The sequence below is a fragment of the Rana temporaria genome, chromosome 1, assembly GCF_905171775.1.
Source record: "Rana temporaria chromosome 1, aRanTem1.1, whole genome shotgun sequence".
NCBI classification, from domain to species: Eukaryota; Metazoa; Chordata; class Amphibia; order Anura; family Ranidae; genus Rana; species Rana temporaria.
The window spans coordinates 537,232,522-537,247,306 of NC_053489.1; the positions used below are offsets into that span (position 1 = coordinate 537,232,522).

Here is a 14,785-nt window from a genome sequence, read left to right on the forward strand (position 1 = left end):
CAAAGAAGAGAAAGGACTAAATTGTTGCTTAGTGGTCCAAAGTCCTCTTTTTGGATGAAAGTAAATTTTGCATTTCATTTGGAAATCCAGGTGCCAGAGTCTGGAGGAAGAGTGGAGAGGTACAGAATCCAAGTTGCATGAGATCCAGTGTGAAGTTTCCACAGTCAGTGATGATTTGGGCAGCCATGTCATCTTCTGGTGTTGGTCCATTGTGTTTTATCAAGTCCAAAGTTAGCGCAGCCCTCAACCAGAAAATTCAGGAGCACTTCATGCTTCCCTCTACTTACCAGCTTTATGGAGATACTGATTTCATTTTCCAGCAGATTTTGGCACCTGCCAACACTACCAAAAGTACCAATACCTGGTTTAATGATCATGGTATCACTATGCTTGATTGGCCAGCAAACTCGCCTGACCTAAACCCCATAGAGAATCTGGGGGTATTGTCAAGAGGAAGATGAGAGACACCATACCCAACAATTCAGATTAGCTGAAGGCCGCTATAAAAGCAACCTGGGCTTCCATAACATCTCGGCGGTGCCACAGGCTGATCGTCCACATGCCACACTGCATCGATACAGTAATTCATGCAAAAGGAGTCCCGGCAAAGTACTGAGTGCATACTATACTGTACATGGACATACTTTTCAGTAAGCCAGCAATTCTGTATTAAAAATCCTTATTTTATTGGTCTTATGTAGTATTCGAATTTTCTGAGATACAGAATTTTGGATTTTCACTAGCTGTAAGCCATAATCATCAAATTTAAAATAAATAAATAAATGCTTGAAATATATTACTCTGTGTGTATGGATCTATATAATATATAAGTTTCACTTTTTGAATTGAATTACTGAAAATAATTAGCTTTTTGATGATATTCTAATGTTTTAAAGTGGAGTTCCACCTAAAAATGGAACTTCCGCTTAATCCACTTCTTGCCCCCTTACATGCCACATTTGGCATGTAATTTTTTTGGGGGGGGAGTGGGGGCTTCAGGAGGAGTGGGACTTCCTGTCCCACTTCCTCCTTCCGCCGAGGTGCTGGTAAGGTGAATAGCTTAATCGCCTTATTGCAGCCCCTCCATGTAGGCGAGCGCCTGTCCAATCGGACGGCGCCGCACCGCTCGCGCATGCGCAGTGCCACTCGCACATGCGCAGTGGGTGCCCAGCCGTGAAGCCGAAAGCTGTCACTGCCGGGTGTCCACACTAGGAATGAAGAGGGGGGGGGGCGAGGAGCGGAGCCCCGGCCGGCGCGTCGCTGGAACAGTGGAGCAAGTAAGTGTCTGTTTATTAAAAGCCATCAGCTACACTTTTTGTAGCTGCTGACTTTTAATAAACTTTAAAAAAGGCTGGAACACCCATTTAAGATGCATCTGTATATGAGTGTTTTTTTTTAAGCCCAGTGTTCATGGATCCTTATACCTAAAATATTGTTAGCTTCAGGCTGGTAATATCTATGAGTTTCAATATGGCATCTTTTGAAGGGAACGGAATAATTTAAGGCGATAACAAAATAATGCTTTGTCAGTTAAAAAAAAAAAGATTTCTGAGTAAATAAGCATTTTAATAGTTAAGGTAAGTAAATTCATGTGAAATTAAAAATAAAAACAGAAAATATTGAAAAAAATCGTATATTCCTTCTAGAGATGCAGACAGCTCCTAACTTCCTGTTGTGGAAAGACAACATTACCTTTGCTGATCTGAAATCTCACAGATGAGGATCATAAAACAGGTCTGGCACTGCTTCTAAGTATGACATGTGGAGTAAAGCCTTTCAGCATAGTAGTATATTAAGAATGGCTAGGCTGTTCTTAAAGTGGAGGTTCCACCAAAAAAAAAATATTTCACCAAAAGCCTAAAAAAAAAAAAACAGATTTTTTTTTTTTTACTCTATATTACCCTAAATAGCTGTTGCTATGCGGAAGTGCCAAAACTGCCTCTTCATCATCCGCGGTGGATTCTCTTCCTCCTCCTACACTGGGCGTCTTCTTGTGAATGGGGTGCGCTGCATTCTGGGAACTGTGTGTGTCCAAGAAAGCAGCCGGCCCATTCACAAAGCGCCACGCTGCTCGCGCATGCGCAGTAGGAAACGGGCAGTGAAGCCGTACGGCTTAACTGCCTGTTTCCCTTACTGTGGATGGCGGCGCTTGGAGCTGCCAGGATCGAGGATCGGCCTCGGCGGGGGCTGACATCGCTGGCGGCTAGGACAGGTAAGTGTCCTTATTAAAAGTCAGCAGCTCCAGTGTTAGTAGCTGCTGACTTTTTTTTTTTTTTTTTTAATGGAACCTCCTCTTTAATTAGGAACCTTAGGTCACGAGGTATATAAAAGAATGCAAAAATAGGATGCAGTTGGAATAGTTTAAAACAAGCAATGCTTTTTAGAGGTCAATCTGTGTGTTGTTTTATCAATATAAATTCCATAGACCCCCTTGTTATTATATTTAAAAAAAAATGTATATTTATGTAGGATATATTTGTTTATATTTTTTTTACCTCTTTTTAATGATGTGATAAAAGATACTTTAGTTTTGGAACCTTTGATTCCTCACTTAATTATATCACAAAACAGTCAAAGCAACATGACCCCCTGTTTTCTGTTGCCCATGAGATTAAACCGTTCAAATTTCTTGCATGGAGCTCAACTGACAGCCATTTAAGCCACTGTATCTGCCAATCCATTTACACAATGTTGTATGGCTGAAGGCAAGAGATCTAGCTTACTTTAGACAATCCAAAAGAATTTAGGAATCCGAAACGATAGCGTTCTGGGCCACACACTTAGTCCACACAGAAAAAAGCAGACAGACTGTCATGGACACAAATGCAGAATGTATGGCAGGGCCCTGTAGGCAAAGACAGCCTTAAGGAGGGGCTCTAACCTTTACTGGATCTGTACATGGGACTATCCTCCAGTTTCTTGTCAAGATGAGTCTGGGACTGATGGAGGCAGAGTTCTGTAGAAATCCTTTTGTAACACTGTCAAGTCCTTTTGAGCTCTAACAACTCTTTTCTCTGTGCAAAATGCACTGCATTTTACATTAAATAATAGTGGTGAGAACATGATTCTCTAATTGGAATAACAGACTCAAATTAATTAATTCTTGAAGACATAAAGAATCACATTAGGCAAACCACCTGGCAATGACTTAACTAGTAACGTTTTTGCAAGCTTTTGATACAGTATATATGGATACATCATGTTTCTAACAGTCATAAACATGGAAGAATGCAAATAAGATAATAATGGATGTAGGCATAGACACCGATTTGTTTCCACAGACACAGTAAAGCAGAAAAGGTGTGGGCACAGACAAAAAAATTGTTATTTTAGTTTGGTAAATCAGCTCACTTGTATTTTACATGTTGTTCCAGCTTCTAACAGTAAGATGCAATTGTTAATAGATTATATAAAGATACAGTATACATAGTTCTATTACGAACAACTCTAGAATTACATTTGCTAAAAGAAAATTTATCAAATGAATATAATTTATTGATTATTGATTTATTGAAATATGATTTTTATAGTTCACTTAGAAGTAATAAAAAACTACATATATTTTATGTGTGGTATCATTTCTGCATTTCTTAATGGTTCAAAATGTTTTTAACAACATTTCAAAGGAGTGCTATTAAACACTATTTGAGACACATGGCCCTGAAATTATTTTACATTTAAATAGAAAAGATCTAGCCATAACCAGGGGACTGCTAATTTAATCAGAAAAAGCTGACATTATGCTCTGCGCAGTCAAGAATTACATGTCTGAAATTGATCTGTAAGCAGAAATCATTTTACATTTAGATGTTAAGGTAAGCGTAAAATTAAAAGGATCAATATCCTATGTGACATATATAGTAATTCATGATCTGCAGATCAATACCTTTTCTTCTCATGCTACCAAAATCACATTATTTTAACTGATTAGTATATGCTTGTAAAACTATAATGTGATTAAAGTATAAATACTAATTTACTATAGCTCAAATTCATATATATATATATATATATATATATATATATATATATATATATATATATATATATATATATATATATATATATATATATATATATATATATATATATATATACAGTATATATATATATATATATATATATATATATATATATACAGTGTATATATATATATATATATATATATAGTATATATATATATATATATATATATATATATATATATACTGTATATATATATATATATATATATATATATATATATATATATATATATATATATATATATATATATATATATATATATAACATTTGAAGGGACAGTGTTTTTTTTTTTTTTACATGTAGATTAGTGAATTACTAAAAATCCATGGAGGGTGGGTGCTAGAGGCTTTCCCTTGCCCCCCTCCTTTAACCTCCCTGGCGGTATGATTCTTTCTGGTTTTAGGTGCTGAAAGCGGTACAATTATTTTGCAAGGAAATTTGGTGTTTTACATTGTAGGCCTGTAATTCTTAGGAATACCTCACTTAAATCTGTCCAAACAAAAGTCTAGTAGACATCTCGGGTATGATAAAGTTTGAAAAACAAAATCATAAATTATAATAAAATAAATAACTATAAATAATTATAACAAATAATAATATAATTATAATAAAAATTATTCAATAATGTAATCAAATCAAAAACACTGAAATTTGCTCAGTTGCAGAATTGTCGCTGTCATTACTTTTATTTTTTTATGACGAATTTCCCCACAAATCGCTATCGCACAATTCTGCAAGTGATTATAATTTATTATCGCTGTTTTCTAGCTGCTCTAAAACCACTTTTGACATAAAGGGACACTTTTGGTTGCTATGGACAATCTACAGTTTGCAGGCAGAAAGAACAGTTTTTATTTTATAAAAGTACATGTAGGACACTGGGCAGACCACTAGGGACAAGGGGGGTGTGTATTTTTTACATACAGTACTGTAATCTGTAAGATTACAGTATACTGTATGTAATGTGTTTATTTACATTTTTGAATTTGGCGCCGAACTCCGCCCCCGTGCGGCCTAACGTCGCAGGGAACAAAGATCGGCGGCACATGGGCACTTTGTAAATCAAGCGAGGAGGACACCCCTCACTCACACAGCGGAGAGGCATCGCAGGATCCAGGGACACGGTAAGTAAACACTGCCTGTGGATGCTGCGAGGCGATCCCGAGTCTGGCTCGGGGTTACCGCTTTTGGTAAAGAAATCTTACCCCGAGCCAGACTTGGGAATACCGCCAGGGGGGTTAACATGCTCCTCCTAGCTCTTTTTCTCACTTTCCTGTTTCCTTTTATTTTTCCTTTTCTTTCTTTCCCTTTCTTTTATTCTCCTATCCTTCCTTTTTACTAACTTTTTTTGTCCACCTTATTATAAACTAGGTAACTCCCTGATAGGTTTACCCAATTACTCATAGACAGAGGTCTGACAGACTTTCACTTGGGGTGTTCCATTCAGGGGTTATGCATATTCCATATGCTTTTTCTTCACTCTGAAAATGTCATTGATGTTACAGTTGCCCAGAGAACATTTTATTGTACTTGCTTGGAAATTTTACACCCATCCTCTGTGAATCTACTCTTTTCATTGTTACTCTATGTTTAGATATACACTATTTTGTCAAAAGTATTGGGACACCTGTCTTTACACGCACATGAACTTTAATGGCATCCCAGTCTAAAGGCCTGTACACGCGAGCAGACTTTCCGACGGGAATTGTGTGATGGTAGGATGTTGTCAGATACTCCAACCGTTTGTATGCTCCATCGGACAATTGTTGTTGGATTTTCCGACAACAAATGTGGGATAGCATGTTTTAAAATTTTCCAACAACAAATGTGTTATGTCGGATTATCCGATCGTGTGTATGCAAGTCCATCAGAAAAAAAATCAAATGAACAAACATGCATGAAGTTGCCCAAAGGGTGACACTAAAGAGCTAAAAAACATGTATTACGTCTAGTACATCATTACGTTTGTAGTAAGTCACTGCGAATAAGGTAAGTATCATTCCTTATTTCTGTACCCCTAGACTTAAAGTGGAGTTCCACCCATAAATATAACATTACATCAGTAGTTTTAAAAAAATGTCATTAGTCCTTTACGAATTTTTTTTTTTTTTTTTAGATGCCTTCAAAGTGTTGTTGCTAGGCAGAATAGTTAATCTTCCCTCTTCCTGCACCTAGGTGCTTAATGCTTCCTAACCTACACCACACAGACTTCTGGGAATGTAGTGGGTGTAACTTTCCAGGAGTCTGTGCACTCCCCAGTCTCAAAGAATCATGTGACTTGGACAGCACAGGTGCTGAAACCTGATCTGACACTGCTTGTGCAGCACTGAGCATGTGCGAGATCTGCAAGGCTGAAATCCAGGAAGTCATACAGTCTGGCTTCATGATGCCCACACTTAAGATGGCCCCAGTCAATTTCTATTTTATAAAGTGTCTAAATGCTGTAACAACCTAACAAAACGGACCTTAGTTCACAGACTAACTTTACTAGAATACATTAAGCTTGTGTATTACAGGGGTATTTATATTTAAAAAGTGAAATTGTGGCCGGAACTCCGCTTTAATGAGCATTAAACCCTTGCTAGTGTGGGGGCCTCTACAGCAAACATATATAGAAGATCATTTTAATTGTAAAACTTGAGGATTGGATTAAACCAGGGCTTTTTTTCAGGGGGAACTTGGGGGAACTCAGTTCCACCACCTCTGACTCAGACCCTTTGGTGCCTGCTCACCACAATCACTTGTAAACACAGAAGTCTGGTTTCTGTGTTTACAAGTGACAGCTCTGCACTCTGTATGTAACCCCCCCCCTGAATTCTACACTCTGTATGTAATGCAATCCTGGTATTTAATGCCCCTTTAAGACCCTTCTACTGTTTGTGAAATTTGAATGGGGTCGTGGTTGAGTTCCTGCACCTATTTTTTGAGAAAAAAAGCTCTGGATTAGACCACCAAAGGAAAGATACAAAGTGAAGCTATAGAAACAGTGTTGATCACTACTAATTCCTAGCTAAGGCTGTGCCAGAAAGTTTGATTTATTTCACTAAAGCTTTTGTTAGTAGTTGAATGACCTATTTGTTAGATTGGAATGCATTTGTTCTGGGCAGAAGAATCTCTCTCTTTCTTATTTTTTTCTTTTTACATTTTTATAGATCATCAGCATTACTTGGTTGATGCATCTTATCAATCATTTTCTTTCTTACCAAACATTATTTAGAAGTTATTGTATTAATGTCTGTGTGATGCTAAAGGAAAACAGTGTTTTGCAGCGCTAACAAGTACAACATTGGGAATAATGACTCTTAAATGTCATTTATTTTCTTAGTAATGTTTATGTAGGCATATATCAAGCAGTTTCTGTTTTCCAATATCTTTTTTTTAATAGACTCACTATAGAACAGTGCATTTCCTAATATACCAATTCAGTGTAATAAATGTATTCTAAATAAATATTAGAAGAGTTTTGACTACATTATATTATACTAATATCTTTTAAATAGATCACCACTTTAAAAGGAATTCTTTTTTATTTACTTTTTGGATAGTTTCTTTAGTATAATTAGGACTAAATAGACAAACATTCTAAAGATTGCATTGTTAGGCTAACTATGATATGTTGCATAATACTATTTTGTATTTTTTACTTTCAATACGTTTTTATTAATATTTCAGATAGGATTACAGTCATCATATATACTTTTCAATAATACATATAGCCCCTTAGGAGCAATACATAGCAGAATGCTAATAAATCTTGTAACGGTAAATACAACAAAATAATATAAATCCTGGAGGAAAAGACAGAGGAAATAATGATTGCCCGGTAGGCTAAATAAAGTTGGAACAATTGCTACCCTCAAGACCTGAGAAGGTCATTCCAAGTAAACATTGGCTCGGATTCGAGGGCAACTCGGAGTCCAGACCCTCAGCACCCCACTTGGGAACCTACTGTGCTAAGGGAAGGGTCCCCGACCCCCGCTCCTCGCCATCCCCCCCCACACCACTCTCACTAATGCGGGCGAGGGGAGTGCAGTGAGTTGAGAAGAGCTTACCATGTACTTCCCCCCACAAAACATGCCATAAATAAAGCAGTATAACAAGATATTAAAGTATCAATACCATCGACCATAACCCTGTAAAGATCGCTTGGGTAAATAATCAAGAGAATCCTGTACCAAAGGGATAGCTACATAAAAGGTAAGAGGTTAGGAAATAGAGAGAAGAAGAGGGATAGAGGGCAGGGAAGGGTGGGGAGATAAGATGTCTAACCTATATCTAGACGGCAGTCAAGCTTTAACATAAGCGGGTGCCAGAGGAACACCGATATAGTCAGCCCAAGGGCCCCAAGTTTCATGAAACATCTCAGAAGAATCAGCCAGTATGCTGGATAATTTTTCTTGGGTCATGACCCATGAAATTTTCTGCTTGGCTACCGAAACCTCTATTTTGTATTTTTATTCACATCCAGTTAAGGAAACTCCATGTTCCTTTTCATATGTGTATTCTGTCCTATTCTTAGCTGATCTGTTGCAAAAACATTTGCTAAAAGTGATCAGTGTTTTCAGCTGAAATGTACACATAGAGCTTAATAAGTCATAGGAGAATCTCACCCCCTCCCTGTTTGCTCTGTCCAGACAGAAATATGGAATTTCAATTTGAAAGAGAACATTGTAAGATCATAAGTGGATAATAAGCCATCCGCAACTCTGCCCCGAGCTACATCACCAATCTTGTCTCCAAACATATCGAAAACCGTCTTCCTCTGTTCTTCCCAAGACCTCTAAGACCTCGTACACACGATAGGTTAACCAGAGGACAACGGTCTGAAGGACCGTTGTCCTAGGTTAACCTATGAAGCTGACTGATGGTCCGTCGTGCGTACACACCATCAGTTAAAAAAACGATTGTGTCAGAACGTGGTGACGTAAAACACAACGACGTGCTGAAAAAAACTAAGTTCAATGCTTCCAAGCATGCGTCGACTTGATTCTGAGCATGCGTGGATTTTTAACCGATGGTTGTGCGTACTAACGATCGGTTTTGACCTATCGGTTAGCAATCCATCGGTTAAATTTTAAAGCAAGTTGCCATTTTTTTAACCTAAGGTTAAATAACCTATGGGGCCTACACACGATCGGTTTGGACCGATGAAAATGGTCCTTCTGACCGTTGTCCTCTGTGGCTAACCTATCAAGTGTACGAGGCCTTACTGTCAAGCTCTCTCGCTTTCCTCCCATGCTCGTCTCTAGGATTTCTCCAGAGCGTCTCCCATCCTCTGGAACTCACTACCTCAACCTGTCCGGCTATCCCCTACTCTTGCTACCTTCAGGCGATCCCTGAAAACTCACCTCTTCAGGGAAGCCTATCACGTCTCCAACTAATCTTTTACCACTTCCCCATTCCCCATATTTACAACCTTTTTTACCACCTGCCCCACCCTATTAGATTGTAAGCTCTTCTGAGCAGGGCCCTCTTAATCATTTTGTATTTTATTGTATTGTAACTGTATTGTCTCCCTTTTATATTGTAAAGTGCTGCATAAACTGTTGGCGCTATATAAATCCTGTATATTAATAATAAGCTTAATAATAGCATGCCAAGCTGTGGTTTCCAAAGCGAGCGAAGTCCTTTCTTGTATTAAGAGAGGTATGGACTCCAGAGAGAGAGAGAGAGATAATTTTGCCAATGTACAAATCATTAGTAAGACCTCATCTGGAATATGCAGTTCAGTTTTGGGTACCAGTTCTCAAAAAGAATATTGGGGAACTGGGGAAAGAGAAGGGCAAACCAAACTGATAAGAGGCATTGAGGAGCTCAGCTATGAGGAAATATTAGAGGAACTGAATTTATTCTCTCTTGAAAACAGGAGATTAAGGGGGATATGATCAACATGTACAAATATATAATGGGTCCATATAGTGAACTTAGAGTGATTCACTTTAAGGTCATCACAGAGGACATGGGGGCACTCTTTACGTCTAGAGGAAAAATGATTTCATCTCCAAATATGGAAAGGTTTCTCCACAGTAAGAGCTGTGAACATGTGGAATGGACTCCCCCAAGAGCTGGTTCTGGCCAGCTCAGTAGATTGCTTTAAAATGGCCTGGTTTCTTCCTGTACATAATTTAACTGGGTTCTAACAATTATAGGTAAAGTTGATCTAGGGAATATCCAATTGCCTCTCGGAGGATCAGGAAAGAAGTATTTCCCCTGCTGTAGCAAATTGGATCATGTTTTGCTGGGGTTTTTCACCTTCCTCTGGATCAACTGTGGATATAGCATTGGGTGTATAGGATTGTATGTTTTACAATTTTTTTTTCTCTTTTACTGGTTGATCTAGATGGACTCTTTTTTCAATCTAACTCTGTAACTATCTAAAAGTAAACAGCTCCTGATATACATCTACAGCATGGTATTAGGCTGACCAGGTGTCCTTAATTTCCAGGAACAGTTTCCAATTTAAGGAGGCTGTCTTCCAATAAAAAGAGTCATTGGCCCAGGAGCTGTGTGGTATTTTTTAATAGAAACATCTTTTTTTTTTAGGTTTAAAGAGTTCAAAGCTCCTTGGCTGCTTCCCCTAAGGGAGAGGGACAGAGGGGAGGGGTGAAAATATTAGATCCCTAGCAGAATTTAATGACATTTGTCCACCAACTGGGGCATAGATACAGCACAGATAATGGAGTCCACCCCCCCCCCCCACACACACACACACACATTTTCTCAGCACCCACTGCAAGACGTAATGCTTAACACAAGCCAAGATGAACCTGTGCTGGGATACAGCATAGAAAACCCTGCACACACTTCCACAGAATACTTTGCTTATCCTGGCACTGACAGCAGCACAAAAAGAACCTAAAGCTGCCTGGACTCCCTACAGGTGTCATGCTCAGGTGAGTGGTTGAGAAAGATAAGTTAGGCTGGGCAGAGCTCCTACCAGCCTTTTCTTCACACAAGATGTCTGCAGTGACAATTCTCGTGCTCCCCATGACAGACACGTTGACTTTTTCTACTCTGTTGGACCAAATAGAGGCAGCTGTGCTGTTTGCTGTGTGCTGAGCTGTATATACGGTACTTCTGATCCCTGCACTGTGTATGTTAAACACACCTGACCCCTGCACTCTGTGCATTACCCACATGCTGTCTCATTCATCCCCTCTGTGTGGCCATGGTTAAGCTGCATCTGGTAGGTTGCATTTTGTTTGTTTTTTCACTAGGTAAGAAGAGGGGCAAGTAAAAGGAGCACATTATTGTGGATAATAGGAAAGGGAACACGCAGGAATTCATAGCTCAAAAAACACATTTTGTCTAGAGATATACTTTAATGAATTTGACTTGTACAATAGTAAATATGACTACTTTCTGATAGGGACAAGAGCCTTAATTTTTGTCAAATGTAAATGCTTACTTCCAAATCTTTGTATAGAATATTCAGATGACAACAGTAGCATACATATGAGTTCATTTATGCTGTTGACAATCATACTTTGATTTCAAAGATGTTTTGTTGCCCAAAATTAATAAATTAATAACCTGCACTAGTGTGAGATTTAAATAAACCATTGATTTTTAACCCTAAAATTACATGTATAATAATTTTTCTTTTTTTTCTACAGTATCTATTTATTTAGGAGTTCACAGCAAGTATTTTTTTTCTTTGTTTTATTTAAACCCAACATTTCACATAGGTATCCAAATTATATATGAAATGTAACCATAATGTAACCATATCTTAAAGCAGATCTATAGCCCCTTTTCCCCCCAAAAAATTGACATATTACAAGATTGATTTTCTAAATGCAAAAAGGCTGTTCACTTTGCAAGAAAATGTCCATTTTACAAGGCAACCTGCCCTTAACCACCTCAATACCGGGCACCTTCACCCCCTTCCTGCCCAGGCTAATTTTCAGCTTTCATTGCTGTCATGCTTTGAATAATAATTACTCAGTCATGCAGTACTGTACCCATATGAAATTGATATAATTTTTTTTTTAAACGAACAGAACTTTCTTATGGTGATATTTAATCATCACTGGCGTTTTTTTTTTTTTTTTTTTTGTGCAATAAATGGAAAACACCCACATTTTTTAGCAACATTTATACTGCTACATTTCCTTGGTAAGAAAATAACCCAAATCAGTGTATATTATTTAGTCTGTGTTAAAGTTATAGGGCCAGATTCATGAAGCACTTACACCGTTTTTTTGGTAGATGCACGGCGTAAGTGCAGATTTGCGCCGGCGGATCGCTGCGCCTTACCCAGAGAACCAGATTACGCCTCCAAATAGACTTCATCGCCTCGGTGTAACCTTTCCACGCCGGCGCGGCGTTGGCGCAGATTTACGCTGGTCGGATCTGGCGCGGCCATGGTTTTTGTGTTTTAAATATGCAAATTAGGTTTTTGGGCCGATTCATCAACTTAAGCTTGACCGGCGCAGGCTACTCCCGGTGAGCGGAGCTGAAATTTCCGGTGCAAAGTTACACCTCATAAAAGCAGGGGTAACTTTGCACCAAACTTGCAGAGGTCAGCTGGAGAGCAGCTAAAGCAGCAGCGTTACAAACGAACTGAGCAACAACACTTGCTGGACAACACATAGAGGCGGTCCCCATGTTGGGAGAGGCCCTCAATAATTACAGCCCTCTCCTCTGGGCTGAAATTGGTCATCCGCCCACCTGAGGATTCCTCATCAGCCATAACTGCCCCACCACAATGCAAACGACCTAGCTTAGAAAAAAAAAGCTTCAGTACATTTGCACCTGCAGGGCGGAAGTCTGGGCTGATTCATGGACTGGGCTTTGGTAGTGGGTCGGCGTAGCTCAGGGATCACGCCGGGGCGCAGTTCTGAGCATGTGCAGATTGGGGCATTTACCCCTGGATGTCACTGAGCATGTGCGGTCTAAGATGCGCCCCGGCGTGACCCCTGCGCCACGGTCGGCACTTCATTAGCATAGGGTGACTCCCAGTTGGCCTTACCCCGCCTTACGCCGTCTAAAATCCGCCCCGCTGGGGCATCGTAGACAAAAAAAAATTCTTGAATCACCTAACTGCCTCTCCGCGCTGGACCGGTGTAGTCTAAAAATGATGCACCACGCCGGTGCAAATCTGCACCATTGTTCATGAATCTGCCCCACAGAGTCTACAAGCTATGGTGCCAATCATTGAAAATCAATCACATCCGATTTACGCATGTGTCATTTTTCGAGGCCCTAACATGCCAAGACAGTACAATTAATCCCAAATAACCCCTAGATCATCCAAGGTATTTAGTAAGAGGCATGGGAAGTTTTTTGAAGTTGTAATTTGTTTCCCACAATTCTTTTTAAAATGAAGAAACTAAATAAAATGTGTGTTTTGTTTTTAGAAAACAAATCATATTAACAAGTTGTTTCTCACACATGGCATGGGCATACTTGCAACTACACCCCATTCTGCTACTCCTCCTGAGTATGGCAATGCCACATGTGTGGGACTTTTTCACAGCCTGGTCACATAGAGAGGTGCAACATCCAAGGAGTACCTTCAGGCATTATTTACTTTAGGACCAGGCCTTCTTCTGACACTTTTTGTTTAAAAATAAAAAAAATACCTAGAACCCCCAAACATTATATATTATTGTAGCAAAGGCCTTAGAGAATAACATTTTGTTTGTTTTTTTCAAATTTTTATGTGACACAGTAATTGCACAGTGGTTTTTCAAACTCAATTTTACACACTAACACATACAGTAAATAACACAAAGACAATATAATACCCACATTTTGGTAAAATCTAAAAAATGCCATTGTGCTGGGTAAATAGATATGAAACATGTCACTCTTTAAAATTGCACACGCCTGTGAAATGGCGCCAAACTTTGTTATTTAAAAATCTCCATAGGCAACAATTTATAAGCCTTGATTGGTTATTGGTTTAGTGTTACACAGGAGGTCTTGTGCTAGGATTATTGCTCTCACTCTGACGTTTGCAGTGCTACCTCACATGTGTGGTGCGATCGCTGTTTACGTATGCGTACAGGACCAATGTGTGTGTTTGCCTTTGCACACGAGCACAGGGTGACAGGCAATTTAATTTCTTTATTTATTGGTGAGACACTGGCACACTGACAGGTGTTTTTTCTGAAGGACACAACCATCACAGGATTGTGCCGCTACATGTGGGCACCCATTCTGAGGGACATACAGGTACGTCCACTCACAACAGGAAGGCTCCCATCTGGCTGTTTATGTACATTGGCCGGGTGGGAGGTAGTTAACTTAGCAATTGTGGTGAAAATTACCAAAGCAAAAAAAAATGTGTATTTGTGTGCAGATGATTGGATGATGGAAGTCAGCAGACCTTCACCTCATTCACTAAGCTAAAGGAAACTTTCTTTTCAAAGTCAACAGTTGATTAGCCTTTAGTAAAGCAACATCTCTTCTTCAATAAAGGTTTCTTATCTTCATGTTTACAACCTTATTCTGCTGGATACTGTGATGTATAAACTCCCTTGCACATACACAGGAGCTACATCTTCCTGAGATGGCAGTCATGATGGATGCAGAAACTGAAAAAATGGGTAAAAGATTTTGGCTCTGGAGAGGAAGCTAGCAGATCTCCAATCAGTAGACAGGAAGTAAATATAGTTCTGCTTTAAGGTGTGAACTTATTTATTAAATTTGTCTCTTGTTTTCTTACTTTCTATACTTATGTCAATGGTAATAAAACTGTTGTTTTCATTGTATTGAACTGAGTGTTTTCTGGGCACGATGCCTAGATCTC

At 38.9% G+C, this 14,785-nt stretch overlaps 1 protein-coding gene across 2 annotated transcripts in view; it reads right to left on the minus strand.

The window, feature by feature from the left end:
* Window positions 1-14,785, minus strand: part of FSTL5 (follistatin like 5) — an 803,249-nt gene that overhangs the window by 539,245 nt on the left and 249,219 nt on the right. The window lies entirely within an intron of this gene.